Source organism: Schistocerca gregaria, chromosome 7 (assembly GCF_023897955.1).
Source record: "Schistocerca gregaria isolate iqSchGreg1 chromosome 7, iqSchGreg1.2, whole genome shotgun sequence".
Lineage (NCBI taxonomy): Eukaryota > Metazoa > Arthropoda > Insecta > Orthoptera > Acrididae > Schistocerca > Schistocerca gregaria.
Window position 1 is genome coordinate 466,940,969 of NC_064926.1, and position 20,024 is coordinate 466,960,992.

At 44.1% G+C, this 20,024-nt stretch overlaps 1 protein-coding gene across 8 annotated transcripts in view; it reads left to right on the top strand.

The window, feature by feature from the left end:
- LOC126281832 (transcriptional enhancer factor TEF-1) overlaps nt 1-20,024 on the top strand; it is an 824,099-nt gene that overhangs the window by 323,434 nt on the left and 480,641 nt on the right. The gene's annotated exons all lie outside the window — the stretch shown is intronic.

The following is a 20,024-nucleotide window of genomic DNA, read 5'->3' on the forward strand; positions in this document are numbered from 1 at the left end:
TGATTTAAATTGTTTTTTAATAATTCTAAAATGACTGATTGATAGTCATTCCAATGAGTAGTTCAGCTAATAATAATAATAATTATACTTTAATGTTTCGACGCCCTTGCTCCGAACAGAGCAGCCAATCACAGAGCAGTAGCATTATGCAGGCGGTCTTTCTCACGGGCATGGTACCGAATCTAACATCTGTCACAGGTACCTCACACCACATTTCGTCATCTATATGCTACTTGCATCTCCACTGCTCTGGGAACAGTTTTTTGGAGCCTAATGTGATGGCTGACTAAGACAAAAATGTTAAAGTAAGTTGCGGGATGCATAACGCAGAATTTTATGTTTCTGATGAATAGTTTATAATAAATGTTTATCATGATGTGCGCAATAAGTTTGTTTATGGACGGCAATAGTTAAAATTCGTGATCCAGAACGAATCGCTGTCCGACAGTGTGTATGCTGTAATCGAAGTACCTGTTGGATTAAAACTGAGAGTCGGGCAGAGTTTAGACTTCCGCATGCCATGCTGAACTAACACAACAATGGAGAAAGAATAATGTGGGCTAGAGTTCCGGTTCATCACACCCTTGTAATAATAACGATGTTTCAGCGCACTGTTCGCGCCCGTGCTATGGCTATGATTGATTCTGGAACTAACTAACTTAAGCCTGTACCCAAACCATTATCCGTGTTATCGTCTCTCCTGACGTTATAAGTCTACTCAGGAATGGAGGAAATTTTCCATGGAGTGTACGGTGTTGAGAAATACTGGGAAACTGAAGTAATCGGGCATGAGATTTGCTTCGATACCTGTGTCGGTTAAGGTTTGCCCACGGCAGTATCTGCCTAAAATTGTACGAACTTGATGTGTAAGCACATGAGACATTGTGCTACCTGTAATTTTTCCCCGTACTTATATCAACGAAGGTTATCTGCGTAAGAAAAGGGGGGGGGGGGGGGACAAGATTAGACGTCGTTCGACTTGCGAATTCCATCGAGGGCGGGGAGAATCGGTCTAGGGGCTCTTCTATTTGTAGGACTACGAAGCACAGAGCCTACAACGGTAGAATCACTTTACAGCAAGGATTTTGAGTGTCATTTCTGTGTTAATGTGCCGGAGTAGGTACTGCTCTGGTGACCTCGACTATTGCGTGTCGACGCAATCGATCCGCCGAGGTGGCTAAACAGCTTCTGGACTGCTAGACACCAGTGCGCAGCAGCGTATGTAAAATGACTCCTTCCTTCTCCGATTCCATTATTAACGTTGCTACTCAAATTGCACGTGAGACTAAATACGTGATAAGCGATGCAGCTATCTTCCGTTGCAGTGTAATGGGCTTCTTCTAAAATTTCAGCTGCCGTACGAAGGAAAGTTATGCAGAACTAAAATTCAACTGTGTCGAGATTAACAACTTTGTTAAACAGCTCCCCCCCCCCCCCCTCCCAAGAGTAAAATATAAATGCATAACTGTTTTGAGTGCAGCAGACAACTCGAAATCTGTAAGCGAGGTGCGGAAATTTCTTTCAGAGTTGAATTTCTGTCTCAAAATATCAATGTGATAGTATATAGATAGTAATAAGTTACCCGTATATACTTTGTAAAACACTTTATTATAAGAAACTTGCATTAAGAGCTGTAATAGGTCACACACGACATTGAACTACCGTACCCAGCCAGTTGTGGGGGAACATACAGATCAGTGTAGACTCCAAACCACAGTGCAGATCGACATCTTTCGCATCAACTAATATTACCAGAGGTGAACGAAGATATTAGTGACGGATAAAGATCCTCTTACTGGCCAGGAATCGGAACAGAAACCTTTGAACTCATAGTCTAGTCCTTCACCACGTAGTCACTAAACCAGTAAAACATAATAAACAATTTAAATAATTGACGCCTTTGAAAATGTTATCCGTGGGGATAAAAAGAATTTGGCGTAGTTATTGATGATTTCTGTTACTTTTCGTGCTGTACAGGCGAATTTATTTTTTAAAAAAATGACGTTTTGTTGCTATGAGTAGGAATGCAATGGCGACTTGGGACCAGATATGCACTGTAGGCGACCCTCGGACTGTGGCCGGTGGAGGTGAGGACAACGGCGGGGTGCTAATTCGGTACAAAGTGGCCACTTCATTCCTGCTGTTGTGACCGGAATATGTTAAGTGGTATGGTGATACAAGTGACGGAAGAGAATGTCTAACGTTTTTAAGCCGTTCTTGAAAACCCTTCTGTGCCGTTACTTCGAGGGTACTATTGCGAGATGCAACCACTGAGGGTGCGAATATTCTACCACTGTATTGGAATTACCTCTAGCGGAAAAACAGCTTTAACCAGCAAGGTAGCGCATTGACAATATACACGCATTATAGCTGTGAGAAATAGGACTGAAATATCCACCAGGCCATCTCATTTTTCCCTCAGTTTTCCTAAAGCATTTCGGGCAATAGCTGTGATATCTTCTTCCAACACGTGACGTTCATCTTTCTCTCCCATCCTTGTGGAACTGAGCTTGTGCTTCGTTTCCAATTGTCCGCTTGTCATTTTTAGGAAAGATCGTCTGATCGATAAGGAGATTATTAAAGACGAAACGGAAGCCCATATTGGCCAAGGGTTTTCAACGAAATAAGCCGTTTACGTCGCAAAGGAACTATCCTATCATTTACCGTTAACAGATTTAGGAAAATAAATTACGAGAAACTTCAGTATGAGTGGCCAGATGTTAATCCTATTCTTCACGAATGCAATTCCGCTTCTAAACCACTGTGCCAACTCAGTAAAACCCACATTACACTGTCGAAGTTCTTTGAAAAGCCTGTTATAGAAGCGAGGACTACGTTCTTTATCTTTCATAAAATATGAGATGAAACTGCCACACTACACCAGCGAACATTTTATAAGATGTATTTTATAAAAGAAATTTGACAAGGTTCTTACACGGTGTAACTGGGCTTCAAGTGGGACAGTGTTCATAGAAACAGCGGCAACGTGTTGACATCTAAGAAGAGTGAGAGCATTAAAGTATGGACATGTGTTATCTTGGCAAAATGAATGTCTTTGTAGCTACTGCCGTAACTAACGATGAACTTCGCTACGCCAGCGACACAAAAAACATTGGTTGTCGCAGCAGGCTGCATTATTTCCGTGATCCACTTTCTCTTGGACGCCAGACAGCGATTTTGATTCAGGCTCGCTGACCTAGAAATACGGAAGACAGCAGCTGTTGGTCGAGGCACTCATTTTGTCCACGCGGAGCTACTGGCGATGCACTGTGCTTGCCCCAGTTTCTCTCATTAAGCTGACTCTGTAATTATCGACACGAACTGCCAGTGCACTAACTACTAAAGTTGTTCCAGATCATTGGACTGGAAACGCTATGCTCCTTCACTTCAGCCAAAGCACCAACTCTCTGGCGGAGCTTCCCACGCCATTGTCTGGCTACCGACACTACTCACTAAATTCCAGTTCAATTCCTCTGCATGTAGATGAGTGTCGAATTTAATTCTGTTTTAGTGCCTTGAACAATATCGAAAAGCTGATGTTGTTACAAGCAGTTCCTCGTCATTCACTCTTGCTTCAACACAGTGGAAACTTCTGTGGCACCTAACCGTTGTATGATATGAATGTGCTTCGTTCCCGTACACTACCACCAACAGAGCATGGATTGTTGAAGCGTTGCACCTCTTTAAATGCGGAAAACGGATTATCGCAATTTATTTGTTGACTGTGCCATTAAGCTCATTTGCTCATCTAGCGGTGCACAAAGGTATTCTGATAAACGTACTCTCGTAAAGTTTTTCGCACGCAGTGAATATGGGGGATATCAACTCGACACGCAGCTAAATTGCTGTGGAGGAAATTCAAAGCTCAAAGGAGGGTTAACGCCGCCCGTAGGTTTGATATGGATTCAGTGTCCTTTTCTGTTAGATATTTGTACATTGTGGTTAAAATGTTCAGAGAAACAGTGTTTTGTATGAAGTACAGTAGTAACACAACATGCAGCACTGTCGCATAACTGCGGTGGCCGGCAGTAATTATGGCGAGCGGACGATCGATTCCCACTGCTATCAACCCTGCCGCACCAGTCAGCCATTCGTGGTTTGCATTTTCCGGGAAGTTCCGTGCTGCCCACGAAGCGTCAGTGACCGCTTGTCTCGCTTCCCGCAAACATCAGATAAATCCATCTTAATGAAATCTCCCACCACTTCTTGGTAGAACGAGTTCCATGTAAGTGTGATATACATAAAGTTTTGTTTCACTAATAATTGTTTACTAACTCAGCGCCCGCTGCTTCGCTCGCGTGGACTGTATGCTCTGCAGCGTTTTTTTTTTTTTTTTTTTTTTTTTTTAATTGAACTTTTATGTTGTTCACGAATTTCAACTCCTCCTAAAGCATTCACGTTAATTAAGGCCATGGAAGCATCGTATTTTCCGTATGCACTTATGATCAAAAAAGCCATTCTGATAGCTGGAGTAAAAGATTTTTTTAATTGCGCCTTTTGCGATGTTACGGTGATACAGTATTTCCATGGAAGTTTTCATTCCGTAACACACAGCTACTTATATCCAACCGAGAAGTGCAGTAACAGTTTTCATAGATTTAGCTTTAAAACATTTTGTAATGTAACGAAATATTTCCTTAAAAATTTTCGTCAACTATTTGACCCCTTAAGGGTTGAATTTCGAGAAACATTCAAACACGTATTCTTTTATTTCTAACCGAGAAGTCAAATACAGTTTTCATAGGTGTAGCTTTAAAAATGCTTTAGTAGCTGTTTTTTGTTGTTTTTGTTTTGTTTTTTTGTTTTATGGCCTTCATTGGATCTCTCTAGTCAGTTGTACAAAGGTTTATATAAGTTGTTTTTCGCCAATACAGTGCAGTTCAATAATAATTCATTAAGAAATTCAGTAATGTTGTAGTGATACAGGGATTGTTATAATTTGTTATTATATGAAGTGTGTTTTGTTCTTCTGCCTGCTCAATACTTAATTTTTCGAGATATTTTCTTCATTTCTTCGTCCGAGATCACTCTCTCTGTAGCCGTTTTATTGATCTTCCTTTGTAACGTGGTTTGTGCGTATTGCAGTATTTTTCTCTGGTTTGTTTTTGTAAGTTGTATCCTATAATTTGGAGTTCTCTTATATCTTCCCTAATTTCTGTGATCCATTTAATATTGTTTTTACTCTTTCACAGGTTTTCCATTTTTCCCCTACTACTTCTGTTTTCTGATATTCTCATTAGATGTCCAAAGAATGAGATACGCTTCTTCTTGATTGTGCTCATTGCTGGTTCTCTTTTCTGGTGCACTCTTTCATTTGAAGCTAATTCTCTAATGCCCATTTACTTGATGTTGTTTGTTTATGCATGTTGTAATTATTCTTCTATCTTTAGTATTTTGTCAGTTTCTGCTGTATTAGTTGTTTTGAAGTTGGTTTCAGCTGCATAAGTTATTTCCGGTTTAAATAGTTCTTTAATAATGATTTATTTTTAAAAAAAGACTTTCATCCAATGTTTTATCCTCTTAGTGGTTGAATATCCAAAAATGTTGAAACAAGTATTTCTTTATTTCTGACTGAGAAACTATTCCCCTCTTAGTGGTTGAATTTTCAAACAAACAGTGAAACATGTACTTTATTCATTTCTAAGTATGAAGCCAAGTACCAATTTTGAGAGCAGTAGCTTTAAAAATGCTTTAGTAGTTTTTTTAATGATTTATTTTGAGAAAAAGCTCTCATCCACCATTTCATCGCATAGGGGTTAAATTTCCAAAAATGCTGAAAGTTCTTGATTTCTGATCGAGAAACACCAAATACCAACTTTCGTAGGTCTAGCTTCAAAATTGCCTTAATAGCCACACTTTTCAAAAACCTTTCATACCCTGTTCCACCCCCTTAGGGGAGCGATGATGAGTCAGTCTGTCGGTACATTGCCTTTTATATATGGAGATTGGGCTAGCATTAGGTAACAAATATTGATGGAACAGCTCTGTTTGTTTTTCATCCTTAAATACGCTAGTGGTCATTGAAATTGCAACACCATAAAGGCGGCATATAACAAACGTCAAATTGTGGTGAATGGTTCTACACGCTTGGATATGAAAATGATTAGCATTTCAGCGCAACAGCAAAAAGTATGTGGGAGTAACGCTATTTACGCTTTTTGTATAATTGAAGATTGCGCAGCGCGTTTCTTATTCAGTGTTGGCTGTTTGTGAGAAGATTGTATTCTACCTCGTATAAGAAGGGAATCGCTCACCATAACGTGTAAAAAATGGACATGCGTAAAATTGTAATTTGTCGAGACTGCGATTTATCGTTCTGCGATACTGCTGTTCGCATTGGTCGGTATCCCACGACTGTCTTGTCAATATGGATTCAATAGGTTTAGGAAGGCCATTCAAAACGCTAGGATCTCGGAGCCTGCGCGACTAGCGCCCGAGAGGATTGGAGATATTGTTCGCTTTGTCGTGCAGGACTGTACAGCTGCGTCCCATACCTTTTGCCAGTAAATGAGCTTTTTCGCAGCAAAACATGTATCCACATGGGCAGTGCGACGACATCTGGAGCATCGCAAGAGACTGTCAGAACGGCGACCATTGTTGTGGTTTCCCTGGCGCAGCTGCAGAGAGGCCCGTGGATTAGCAGTTTCGGGACGTCTTCGTGTAGATCATCTGAGGCAAATTCAGGTGGATTAGCAATTTTGGGACATGGTGGTGTAGATCACCTGGGACAGTTAGCAATTAAAGTATAAAACAATGTTATGTAGCCAGAATATCTGTTTGTACGAACCCATTCAATATCACGCCATCCAGCGACCTAATGAAAACAGAATATTCATTCGTATCAAGCTCTGATATGAGCAGGAACGACAAATTTTCTCTTTGTCTTGGCGACTGAACACTGTTGCGCTACTCTAGTTTTCACTCACAAGGGTGAAAAATATGTTATTTTGAAGAGGCGTTCAAGTTTAAAGTTTCGTCGACTGTGCTATTTAGAAAACACTAGACCCATAGTTTTTTCTGATGTTACATCCGCACATTCACCAGAAGCTGTTTGGGAAGTTAGCGGAATGTCGAAATCATGATGGAAGAAATGAGGTTCAGACATCACTATTGTGTCAAGTATTGATGTAGTTGGCGTGGATCGGGAAATATATGTTTTCAAGTACGAGCACTTCAAAAATGGTTCAAATGGCTCTGAGCACTATGTGACTTGACTTCCGAGGTCATCAGTCCCCTAGAACTTAGAACTACGTAAACCTAACTAACCTAAGGACATCACACACATCCATGGCCGAGGCAGGATTCGAACCTGCGACTGTAGTGGTCGCGCGGTTCCAGACTGTAGCGCCTAGAACCGCTCGGCCACTCGTGCCGGCCGGCGAGCTCTTCGTCAGAGGTGGTGTTCACTGTGATATCCATTCCGTCTCCCCGTCGATAACCCAAGTGAATGGAACAAATGTGTATACCGTCACCTGTGGGAAGTGGTGATAGAACCTGCAACTTTAAGAATAACACTGGCTTTAAAAACTTCAGTTCCATTATGTGCAGACATTCACTCTTTTGTGCCCATGAGCACATGGTGTTATATTACACCGAAGGAGAGAGTTTTACTTTGGAGTATAAACTCAGAATTTTTCACAAGATTACCCTTTATTGTCATAATAAGCAACAAATACAAGAAGAAATTTGCAAAAGTAAACAGGTCGTTCTATTAAGAGGATGGTTTCACTTTGGAAGTACCGGGTCACAGAGTTTTTAAGCACCATAGCCCCACTTTTCGAAACTTCCATAAACTCAAAATGTTGAAAAGGATTATAGTCCTAAATAGCAGCCAAAAATTGGGAATAAAATTTATAGCAATAGTACATGGTGTCCCACAGGTTTTTTTCGAAACTACTCACAACCGCTGTAGCACAAACGGAAATTTAAGTGAAAAAGACTTCAGATATACTTACTTTTACTGTTATTGATCCCCCAATACGATCACTTGGGAGAAAATCCATTTGACAGTATCTTACAATCACGTAGCACGACACCGTGCCGACTGATGCTTTGGACGCCGCAAGTGTCTGCTGCAGTGCACCGCAGCCTTAAGTATGTCAATATGCTAATACACGCCTCTGTCTTGCTGTACTATCGTTGGTTTCGTGGGAAAGGCACTGCTAATACAAAAGAGAAATTGATGAAATAGTGGTTTCAGGCAGAAACCAGTGGTACTCAAAGGGCGTATCGTAATATTTTATATATTGTGAGTGCCGAAGCTTAGTACAAAGAGCGCTAGGAAGGTTTTGCGATACGACGCAACAATAAGTAGGAGGTTGATTGTTCTGTGTTCTGAGAATACTTCATTCTTCGATTGTAGCCTCTCGGCCGTCAGTATTTAGGTTGCCGCCACGGACCGGAGTGCCGAGTCAGTCAACCAGGGAATAGAGTCGCCAGCCCATTGGAAGTCGCAGTTGGAGATATCTCAGCATCTAGCTCGAAGTCAGTCAGTACCTAGGGACCAGAGCAGTGTGCATAGTGGGATGTGTACTTCCCCAGCTGTGAGGCTAATAAGGACTTTTACAGTAGAGCTTGTACCACAACACCAGGACTATCTTAAGTAACTTCGTGTTCTTATGAATAAAGAACCCTGTTAATACATGCGTGCAGTTTTTGTTACAGAAAGAGCATACCGTCCACCAAACAATATCCTCTCCTTGCCTCCCATAGTACAAGCCTACGGTGACAACGAGACAACACAAAAGTTTCTGACTCGCGGAAGACAGTCACAGCTAAGCGGTACTCTGAGCAGTGCCTGCTCAAGGTCATCCAATCTTTGAAGAACCTGCAACCGAATTCAAGAATGGACACTTGATTCCTCCATCACGACAATGCTCCAGCTCAGCACGCCAAAGCCGAATGTTTTCGGGCTACACGACTGAAACTTCTAGAGCACCCTCATTACAGTGCAGACGTTTCTCCTTGTGACTTTGCACTGTTCCCACTAGTGAGAATAAAGCCGAAACGAGTGCAGTTTTCAAGGGATCAGGATCTCCAGAGAGCTTGGGACAACGAGTGTGCCTTATTCCCTACAGAAAATTGGGAGAACTGGTTTAGGGATTGGTTTCGGAGGATGGAGAGGTGTATTCAATGTGGCGGAATTTTGCTTCGAAAACATTAAATAAATAGAGCTGTATTGCAAAACTTTCCTAGTACCCTTATTAAATATAGCTATTTACTTCACACAACAACGGTTTTTCCGTCACAATAGCTTCATCCACGACAATGTTTTCCGTTCATACCTCGTGCCTCTCTTAGAAGAGAGTGGCTCCCACTTAAGTTAATGATTGAACTGTCTTGCTACAGCTACAACCGTGCTCCACAAGCCACCTTGACGATCCGTGTTATACCACAATTATTACCTCCCCCTACTGCCCCCTCCATCTCCGTGTCCCATTCAGGAGCAGTGCGAGTGAATAACGAGGTTTGGTTGGCAAGCTAGTGTTTATAAGGAACCATACGAGATTTAAATTACTCTGGTATCCCTGTCGTGGTCATCGCGAGAGATGTACGTGAGACGGAGTAATACGTTACCTGGCTCATTTCGGAGTGAATGCTGTCGTGATTATGCTAGTAAAGCTGACAACGCCTCTCTTGTAGTGTCTGGAGCTGGAATGTAATGAGCTCATCCGTAAAGCGCCCTGGTGCTGGTGGTGTTGATTCGTAGCGCCCGCACGCTTTCTGAGCAAACAAATGACTTAACGCGCCTTCATTCTTTGGATCTAACATGAACCAGCCTTTTGTAAGCAGCCTCCTTGGTCAGTGGACTACTGCTTCAAACTGATAGGTACGCGTTTGAACTGTATGCAAATACAAGCCAGTCTGTAGTACAGCGTGAGGAAATGGGGTTCGGTCAGCATTGCCATTATACCGCAGCGGAAGAGGACTGTGGGAAGAAAATTGCCCCACTCCACTAACGCTTGGGGAAAAAGGGGAAAAAAGAATATCGAGGTAGCGACTTGTTTCAGTTCCTGCCGGAAGTTGCGATGTTTTGCTGTACTCTTTACGAGGCGGCGGCAAAAACGCTTCGGTCGTTCACGTTATGAGCGAGCGGTTAATCTCGGCGGTAGAGTAATTTATCGTGCGCCCATGGTGCGGAGGGAGGGAGAGAGAGAGAGAGAGAGAGAGAGAGAGAGAGAGAGAGAGCGCACAAGCAAGCGCAGGGGAGGACGCAGTGGAGGAGGGCAATGTGTAATTAAGGCCGCCGGCCCGTGTCCGTCGTGTTCCAGCTGAACTGGCAGCACCCGCGACCGAGGACGGACGAGCCGTGTCGAACACAGCCGAGAGCGTGCAGGTGGCTAGGTGGCTGCGAGCTGCGTAACGTCTCCTCAGCTGCTCTGCTTCGCTTCCATTACCTACCTGTTTTGCAGTCAATTGTGATTACACGCATCCATGGAAAGCGATGTGTATAGTGCTATGCATGCTCAGAGGCGTCTTTGACAGCGTCCGAAAATAATCACATTTTAATAATTACAAGGAGGTGACAAAAGTTAAGGATTAAGATACGCGGTTATACCGATGGCCGTGGATTCGCGTACACAAGGTATGAATGGGCTGTGCATTGGCGGAGCTGTCATTTCTACTCTGGTGGTTCATGTGAAAAGGTTTACGACGGAATGGCAGTTAGAGCTAGACGCAAGAGACATTCCAATTTTGAAGTTGTCGAAGAGTTCAGTATTCCCATATCATATCAAGAAAGTGCCGAGAATACCAAATTTCAGGTATTACGTCTCAGCATGGCCCACGCCGTGGCCGACGGCTTCACATAACGACCCAGAGCAGCGTAGAGTTGTCAGTGCTAAAAGACAAGCGACGCTGTAACCGCAGAAGCCAATGTGGGACGTAGGACGAATGTATCCGTTTCGGCACCGGGGCGAAATTTGGCGTCAGTGCGTTTGCTAACAGCACCATATCACTTCCAAAGTGGCTCTCCTGGACTCGTAACCACATCAGTTGAACCCACGACGACTGGAAAACCGTGGCCTGGTCAGATGAGTCCCGATTTCTGTTGGTAAGGGGGATGGTAGAGTTGGAGTGTGGTGCGACCCCACGAAGCCATGGACTCAATTAGTCAACAAGGCATCGTACAAGCTGGTGGTGGCTCCATAATGTTGTGGACTGTGTTTACGAGGGATGGACTGGGTGATTTGGTCTGATCGGTCAACATGAATCCTGTCGAACATCTATGGGTCATGATGGAGAGATCAGTTCGTGTACAAAATCCTACACTGTCAACACTGTAGAGGTAGTATGGCTCAGTATTTCTGCAGAAGACTTTCAGCAACTTGCAGAGTCGATGCTTCATCGAGTTGCTGCATCACGCCTATACGATATTGGGAGGTCCCATGACTTCTGTTACTTCATTGTATGACGTCATGTCTTGTTTCTTTACAGGATGATTCAGAGTTCTGCTGGCTTATAGTGGTTGCAGAGGTGAATTAGTCGATGGTGTTTGTATAAGGAACCTATGTCTGGAAACGTACCGTTTGGATATAAAACAAGTTGAAGATTGGATTACTTTCAAATTTCCCACTTCACGGTTCGCACACAAGCCGAGAAGAGAGCGACGTCGTCATTCGTTGTACTTATGACATCACATAACACCTTCGTCCGACTACGAAAACTGCTGAGAGAAATTTGTACGTTCGAAACTTGAGTGGTTGGCCGTGGTGCTCAACGGATGCACCGCACTCTCGACTTCGAAGGGATCCCGAGGACATGTACTCCAAAGATTGCCCATGTCATTTGTTTCTACAGCTCATAGGTCAGAGCTCGTGGTTTACGCCGTGCGCGTGGCGTGAAGCGGGATATTTGAAAGTCAACTTATTTTACATCTAAATGATACATTTCCGTACATGGGTTCCTGATCAAAACTTCACCTACTAAGTCCCCTATAAAAGCCCTAGGAATTTTTAATAGGAATTTTGAATCGCCTTGTATATGAACAAGTGAGATGAAGGTGTTTAGCCATTGTATCCGTCTCTTCTCACACGGGAATCTGACAGTGAGATCCGAATCCCATTCAATTCCTCAGCGAACTAGAAAGAATTTTCACGGTGATCTGAAACTTCCGGGGGATTAAAACTGTGTGCCCTACCGGACTTCGAACCTGGAATCAATCTTCCATAAGTGCTAGTCTCACAAGATATGCGGAAGAACTTCTGCGGAGTTTTGAATGTAGGAGATGTACTGGCGGAAGGAAAACTGTGAGGACAGCGAGTCGTGAGTCGTGCTTGGCTAACTCGGTTGGTAGACCAATTGCTCGCGAAAGGCAAAGATCCCAGGTTTGAGTCCGGGCCCGGACTACCGCTGGCAGTTATCTTGACCAGTAGGCTGTAGAGATTTGACTCAATCTCTATCATTGTTGTTTCCACCCATTATTCCCAAACAAAGCTAGACCCCTCCAATAGGGTATAAGGGAATAACATTAAATTAATGAAAAATTTGGGTAAATTCTCTTCCAAGCATTCTTTGTCCCCTTTTTAGTGCCTGGGTTTAGTCGTGAAGGGCCAGTAATGAATGAGCATTTTTTTTCGTATTTACAGGTGCACATTATTCAACAAATGTGTTGACAAAGCGCAAAGCAGATAATCGAAGTGTCGACTCAGGAGAACCTTCTGTGCTGTCATATCTTCCACGAATAGTGTACGTATGTCTTAGATATAGAAACGTAAGTGGAAATAGACCGTTAGCTTCCGTTCTATACGAAATAGTTGTATCTGTTCAAAGTAGTGAAGTCGTGTTGGAGAAATGAGAAGTTTTATTACGAAATTTGTGAGTAGGAAACGGTTGTAACTACTTAATACACCCCACTGCAGTCACTGGATGCAGCTGTTGCTCACTGACAAAAGAGAGAACTCAATTTTCTCAACAGAAACGTTGCCGTGACTATACAGCATCCAGCTCGAGCGGGACACTAGAGGCGGTCAGCACTTAGTAGCACATCAAACTCACTCGTTACTCGCAACCTTGCATCTGGTGGGGAATGGGATGACGAGGAGCTTGTAGCATGAGCACAAGCGCCCACGATCGATGCGACTGGAACGTGTTTATATCGGAAGGGAAATGGCCGAAGTGTGAAAACGAATGACCTGTAAGGAAAACTGCATGCATGTCACTTACATATCTAATGAATTCATTATTTCATCTTAATATTTTCGTCTTAGCATTTTCTCGCGATCTTCCTTACACTTCGTTGTTTAAGAAAATAGCCGTAGTATTAAACATGTGCGTAGGAAGAAAATTTTTGTCTGCGATAGTCAATTTCTGAAGACATTTCATTATAGTGAACAGGCCCTGTACCTAAGATGCGACAAACGAGTAGCGCTTCGTATTCCTCCCTTTGGCACTTGAATGTACCCCACAGAACCATAAGTATCTTTTTCAGCCACTGTCTGACATTAAGAGTAGCGTTAATAGACAATCGTTCTGTCGAATACGAGTCCTAACGCTGTGTAACCTTTTTAACACAATAAAGCAAATTTTTCGGAACCAAAGGGCGGGCGCCAAGAAAAGCAGAGAGGAAAATATTTTGATGATTAGCCACATTAAGGTCTGAAGCTGAACCTTTGTGTGCAGTAAATAAACATTGTTTAGTGTTTTCGATGATTAGCCACATTATGGTCCGAAGATGAAACTTTGTGGACAGTAACTAAACATTGTTTAGTGTTTTCGATGAAATCAAAACTGAACACTCATTAAATCCGTACTCAACATTCATATTACGTTCAAGTTTCCAGTTTTGTAACGCGACTACTGATGATATTCCGTAACCTTCGTCCGTAAGTGCACTCTTTTAATTTTTGTGTGAAAGGAACTACTTAAATAAGAAGACGAGCGGAAGAAATGAATCAGCTTTTATAATTTTAGCACGCCCTCGTTCTGAAACTGAGAGATGTGAAAATAATTCACTCTAGTTTCCAATTATTGTAAGAGTGGGAAAAGAAAACTTCAGGAAAATTCTATAACATTGACCTCGGCACCTTGTTCATCAGACATTAAACGACTCAAATCCTTAATAAAATTAAATTAGCTCAAAATCATTCCAACTAGAACTATTTTGACGTATATCCAGTAGACTTTCCTCCTGCGTCATGACAGCATTGCGACAATGCCATTCTTGTCAACGAGCCTCTAGACCTCTTCAAGCACGGAGGAAACTCGCAGTCTTCATTCTTCAGATGTCTATCGCTGTCTTCGCCCCGTTGCATCTCGTGGCTATCAGTAAGCAACAAGGCGACGATGTGCTTATGAGTCTCAGGGCTGACATGACTGGCTCTACCAGATACCATTAGTTCTAGTGATCAGAGATTGACTGCCTCCGTTCATGTTTTTCACATCTAATTTTAAGTAGTATGTATGTATTGTATGTTATTCCAAATGCTTTGCTGTGAAGTTATATTAACTGACGGCGAGCAACGCAGTGACGGGGGTGGAGCAGTCACTAAGTTGCTGTACTACGATGTTCTAGATTGAGATGAATGCCGGGAAGTTTCCTCAAATAAGACTATACCCGATTGCCTTCCCATTCCTATGCAGACTTAACGACTTTCTTCTATGGCGATACTCTGCAAGCACACCTTTACGAAGCATAGCGGAGGGTACTTCGTGTCGGAAGGACGGCTGTTTATACGAGCGCCAAGTCTCTCTGATTTTTACCTTCATGGTATTTTTGTGAGATATATGAAAGGGTGTGCCTGGTTTTCAGTAGGATGTGCCAGATTACGGATTCAAAGATCTCCGGTTATTAGTTCACGAGGATTTTGTAAGCTTACCTTCTCCGTCTTTGGATTATGTTTCCTTTGAACTTTGAATTGTTTCAATGCTACACTGTTAGAGCAGACGTAATAACTTAGTAGAGCTCTCTCTCTCTCTCTCTCTCTCTCTCTCTCTCTCTCTCTCTCTCTCTCTCTCTCTCTCTCTCTCTCTAAGCGCGTGCGCCCGGACACACACACACACACACACACACACACACACACACACACACACACCTCCCCCTCTACCCCCTCCAATAAAAACAAGCGCGCACACAAGAAGTGTGTGTTATTGAGCCTCGTCTTCACTTTGGCCATTGCCGAGTTTCGCTGCTCGCGCCGGATAGTGAGCAGTCGGGCCATTTGTAGAACAATAAGGCTTTTCTTTTTACGAAAAGCGCTACGGTGCTCGTAACAGGCTCTTCCTGTCCGTTCTTTGTGGCGCAGAGCCCGGCGAGCACTCTTACCTTTGTGCGAGGACAGGTGCGATCACGAAGCAGCGCGGTCTGAGAGAGAGAGAGAGAGAGAGAGAGAGAGAGAGAGAGAGAGACTCTTCCGGCGGAGCAACGGCTGAGAAAAGGCGCGCCCACGACAATAGTCGGAGGCGAGCCCCGCGCTGTGCCCCGTGACCGGAAAATGAGCAGACGAACGCGCCGCTCCGCGCCGCGCCACGCCAAACAGACCGGCGCTTTTGTTTACGCGAGGCGGCGCGCAGCGGCCAAATTGTTTCTGGCTGTACGCCTGCATCTTTTTGGCTACTCCGGGCTGGCCGCGGACGTCCCCTTTGACGCTGCTGCTCTTTGCGGCAGTTCAGGCGTGGCATCGGTCCGTGCGCTGTCTTGCCAGCGGGAAAACTCTCCTCGTCGCTGGACGCATCTGGTTCTGGTTTAGCGCTGCCGCCAGCCCTGTAGTCTACAGGGTGATCCGTATAAACCTGAATTGCTTCAATGGGTAAAATGTCTCTCCGTAAGCTCATAGAAACGGGAAAGTAATGAAGTCAGTAGTTGTGGGAGAATAAGAAGTACCGCCCATTGTTGGCAAGTTGTTTCTACGCTTGTGGTATAATGCCGCGCTTGCTCCGATCGTGTTCATTCGTAGCCTCGTCTGTTGCGGTTCGTGAAGTCAGTGAGTGTGTAGTTCGGGCCACGGGCCAGTAACGAGAAAATTAGAGATTCGTTCGCAGTCTTTAGCTAGCAGAAACACGCAGTACACACTTCGAGCACTAGCTTTTATTGTGGAAGCATACTGGAAGACAAACTCTTTGGTCACTACACAACGGAGAGATTCAATGTGCGCTATTTACCATCAAATCTTATCGATTGTAAGGAAACTGGAGACAACCGGCGCACTAAACAATGGCGGTGGTAAATAATGTAGATATGTGACTAGGGCCTCTCGTCGGGTAGACCGTTCGCCGGGTGCAAGTCTTTCGATTTGACGCCACTTTGGCGACTTGCTAGTCGATGGGGATGAAATTATGATGATGATGATGATGATGACAGCACAACACCCAGTCCCTGAGCGGAGAAAATTTCCGACCAAGCCGGGAATCGACACGGGCCCTTAGGATTGACACTGTCGCGCTGACCACTCAGTTACCGGGGGCGGACTCTGTGGTAAATATAGAGCATCACTGAGTGCAGAGTTTATTGATAACCTTCGAAGACGCATGGAGAACTCACCAAGAAAATCATTAGGTCGATGGAACGAGGAGACGGGCATTTCGTATGGCACATGTCAGGGAGTTGCGAAGAAATCAGCATTGCGACTATACCGAGCGCACGTGATGCAGGCATTGCGAGAAACAGGTCATGAAAAGAATGCGTTACTATCGATGGTTTCAGAGGTTTCTTATTCCACGTCCAGACATTCTCTCCATAATATGGTTTACGTAGTTCCACCCGTCAGGTTACATAAACACACAGAACAGCAGATACTGGGATGGTGTGAAAAACCCAATAATCATCCACAAAACACCATAGCATTATGAAAACATTGGAGTGTGGCGGACGGTGTCAGCTTCGTGGATTGTTGGTCCTATTTTGTTTGATACGATAGTGGACAATACAGTTTATACGGGCATCTTCAATACATTTATGGAGCAGCTGGATGACTTCGAACTTACACAAGGTTATTCATAACAACATGGAGCAACGTGCCGCACGTCTAAAGCTTCCATGCAACTTGTAATCAGTTTCTTTAGTGACCGAATAATCTTAATTTGTGGCCTCTCTGATCATGTGTCGTAACTTCCGCGGATCTTTTCTTGTGGGAGTGTACGAGAATAGAGTATAAGAATAACTGTACAACTCAGAGGTAGGTGTGTGTGTGTGTGTGTGTGTGTGTGTGTGTGTGTGTGTGTGTGTGTGTATATAATCTCCCGGTTCTGTACTGTTATCTCCCAAAATTCCAAATGTTTCTCACTATAGGTTCAAATGTTAAGACTCATTAAAGTAGATCAGGTTTATACGGATCGCACTGTGGAATGGAGAGGTCCCGTACTTGTTATATGCTGCAACGCACTGTAACATACACCACTAAAAAATGCATTAACTTCAAAGTAATTTTATTGACAAGTGAGGTGATAGTTATTTTATAAATTCGCTCAAAGTGAAACATACACTTTACAGTAAAGGCTGTCCACTCGCATCAATACACAGTGTACACCCCTCTTGGGCCAATGCAGGCGTATATTCTCGAATGAAAACGGTCATAAAGATGCCAAATGCCATACTGCGATGGATTGTCCCAAGCATCTTGCGCCTTTTGTTACTCTTTGGCAATCGTTGATACAGGGTCTGGGGAACGACTAAGTTCCCGCATCATCGTGTCCCATACGTGTTCAATCGGCGAGAGACACGGTAATCTTTCTGGTCGAGACAGTTGCTGTCCACCGTGAAGAACAGACTGCGTCGCGTCAGCTGTATCTGAATGTGTATTGTCCTACCGAAAAACTACATCACCTTTTTGTCCAAGAAATGACAGGAGCACAGCGATAGCAGCCTGTGCAGTATGATGGACGCTGGTTACTTTATGCTGCAGAAAGACTAAACCTGAGTGCGAGTTCTGATGCCTCCTCAAACCAAGAAGCCTGGCCTGGGACGGGACCTGTGTGTTGTGGGCTGGTCCACTCTCGGTTAAGCAGTGCACCAGGTCTACACCGTACGCAGATGCGTCCCTCACCCGCATACAGACAGAACCTACTCTTATCATTGAAGGCAACAGACCGGCATTCCATTCTCCAGTCGACTCTTCATTATACCGTAGTAGCCATGTTTGGCGGTGTCGTAGTATCACTGGTAGTCGGGCCAGATTCACATGCGTTCTTATTCCTGCTGCAAGTAAACGGTTCCTAATGGTCCCTGATCACACAGCAGGTGCAGCCTGTGCCTAGGTTTCGTCTCTCCATGTTGTTCTGTCTGCCACTACTGCTCGCACAATGCGTCGATCTAGACGTGCGTCTGTACTACATTGACATCCAGAACCTAGTCTACGGGTGTGAGAACGTTCCACAGGCCACTGTTGAAAGCAGACACGCCGATACATTGTGCCCAACATATGTAGCAATCAGTCAATGCGCCCAACCAGTTTCTCGCAGACCCACAATGCAACAGTGGTCAAATGAAGCTATTCAACAGAGGGTCATACTCGTTGGTGGGACTTCGTTGTACCCTAGAACAAAACACTTTCCATTTCTAAACTCAACGTAGTTGCTTCCCGCAGAGTCAAAACGGTGTGGGCACGGACAGACCTCGAGGGTGTTGCAGTCGCACAACCACCTGTTAGTATTATTCGTTGAAGCTTGCCTAAATCTGTACGACTTGGATTACAATTCGTCTTGTGAAGAGATACAGACACAATGGCTAAACACTTTTGTCTCACTACGGCAAAGCGAGTTGAAGACCAGACGATAGCGGCGAATAAATTCGTCACGTGACTACGTACAGCCAGCTTCAGCTAAGTAAGGTTATGATGAGCGAATTAGATTAGGAGAGGCGGCTAGTACGCAAAATGTAAAGGACGAAATCAATTTTCACATCATCTGTCACTGCCAAGTTACATAGCTCGATGAAACTTGCACCATTCATAGAAACAATTGATACAGTTTACTACAGATTGCAACCGAAAGAAATACCTCATTAGGCAGACAGAAACGACATTTTGACTCGAAGGCAACGATTAATTGAAATCAACGCGACTCATGATGGTCCCCTGAACAGTACAAAAGGCGTGACATAGTTCGTGATAGGTTTTGTGGTACCACAGAAGGCAATGTATGCTCTGCAACGTGCTCGCACAAGATCGGTTAGGAGTTGGGGTAGGGCCTTCCACCAGCGTGGTTGATAACTGCTGGATGATGGTTGCTGCATTTGGACGTGCTTCAATACGTCTTCTCAATGGACCCCACTGTACTCGATGGATTTTAAGTCTGGGAACGAGCAGGCTAGTTCATTCGCCGAATATCCTCTAGGTGCTGGAGCTGTTCCACATGCGCCGTTCTGTGCGTAAGGAGTATAGTGTTAAAATGACATTGACTGTCAGTTTGCTGTTCAAAGATACAGAAGTCAGTACGTCCATGCAACACGATGCCTGGCCACACACTAACATCCGGACCACCAAAACCACCATGTTTGAAAGTGCTCGACGTGCCCTAATGTGTCGAGAGCTGAGAACACGTAATGCATCTAGAAACATAGGTGCGTCCTTTCAGGGAAGCGTTCGGTCCTGGCTTCGTTTTTATAGACGACTACGCGCGACCGGACAGCGGAGGTGAGAGTGTTATCGGAACGAGAGGATATTCGGTGAATGGACTGCCCTTCCCGTTTCCCCGACTTAAATCCCATCGAGTTTGTTTGGGATTCGTTGAGGAGACTTACTGCAGCACGTCCAGGAGCACTAACGATCAACCGCACTTGTGAAGGAATGGACCGCCCTACATGAGAACCCCTTACAAACCTTGTGGCCAGCATGGGAGCAACTTCTACAACATGCATTCTGGCTCTGGTGTTAACGCACCTTAATTGAGAATAAAGTTCAGCCATTTGTAATGTACAGGAGAGCATCATAAATAGCGGTGATTTCAGTGTAACATTGTCGTTGAATAACACACTCTTTGCTGTTCGTTTGATAGCGTATTTCATTCAGTTACTTTCTGTGGTATACTGGAACTGTTGTTTCTGTTTAGGGTCAGAGTTTCATCTTGCTATGTTACTTGGCGATGGCACGTCA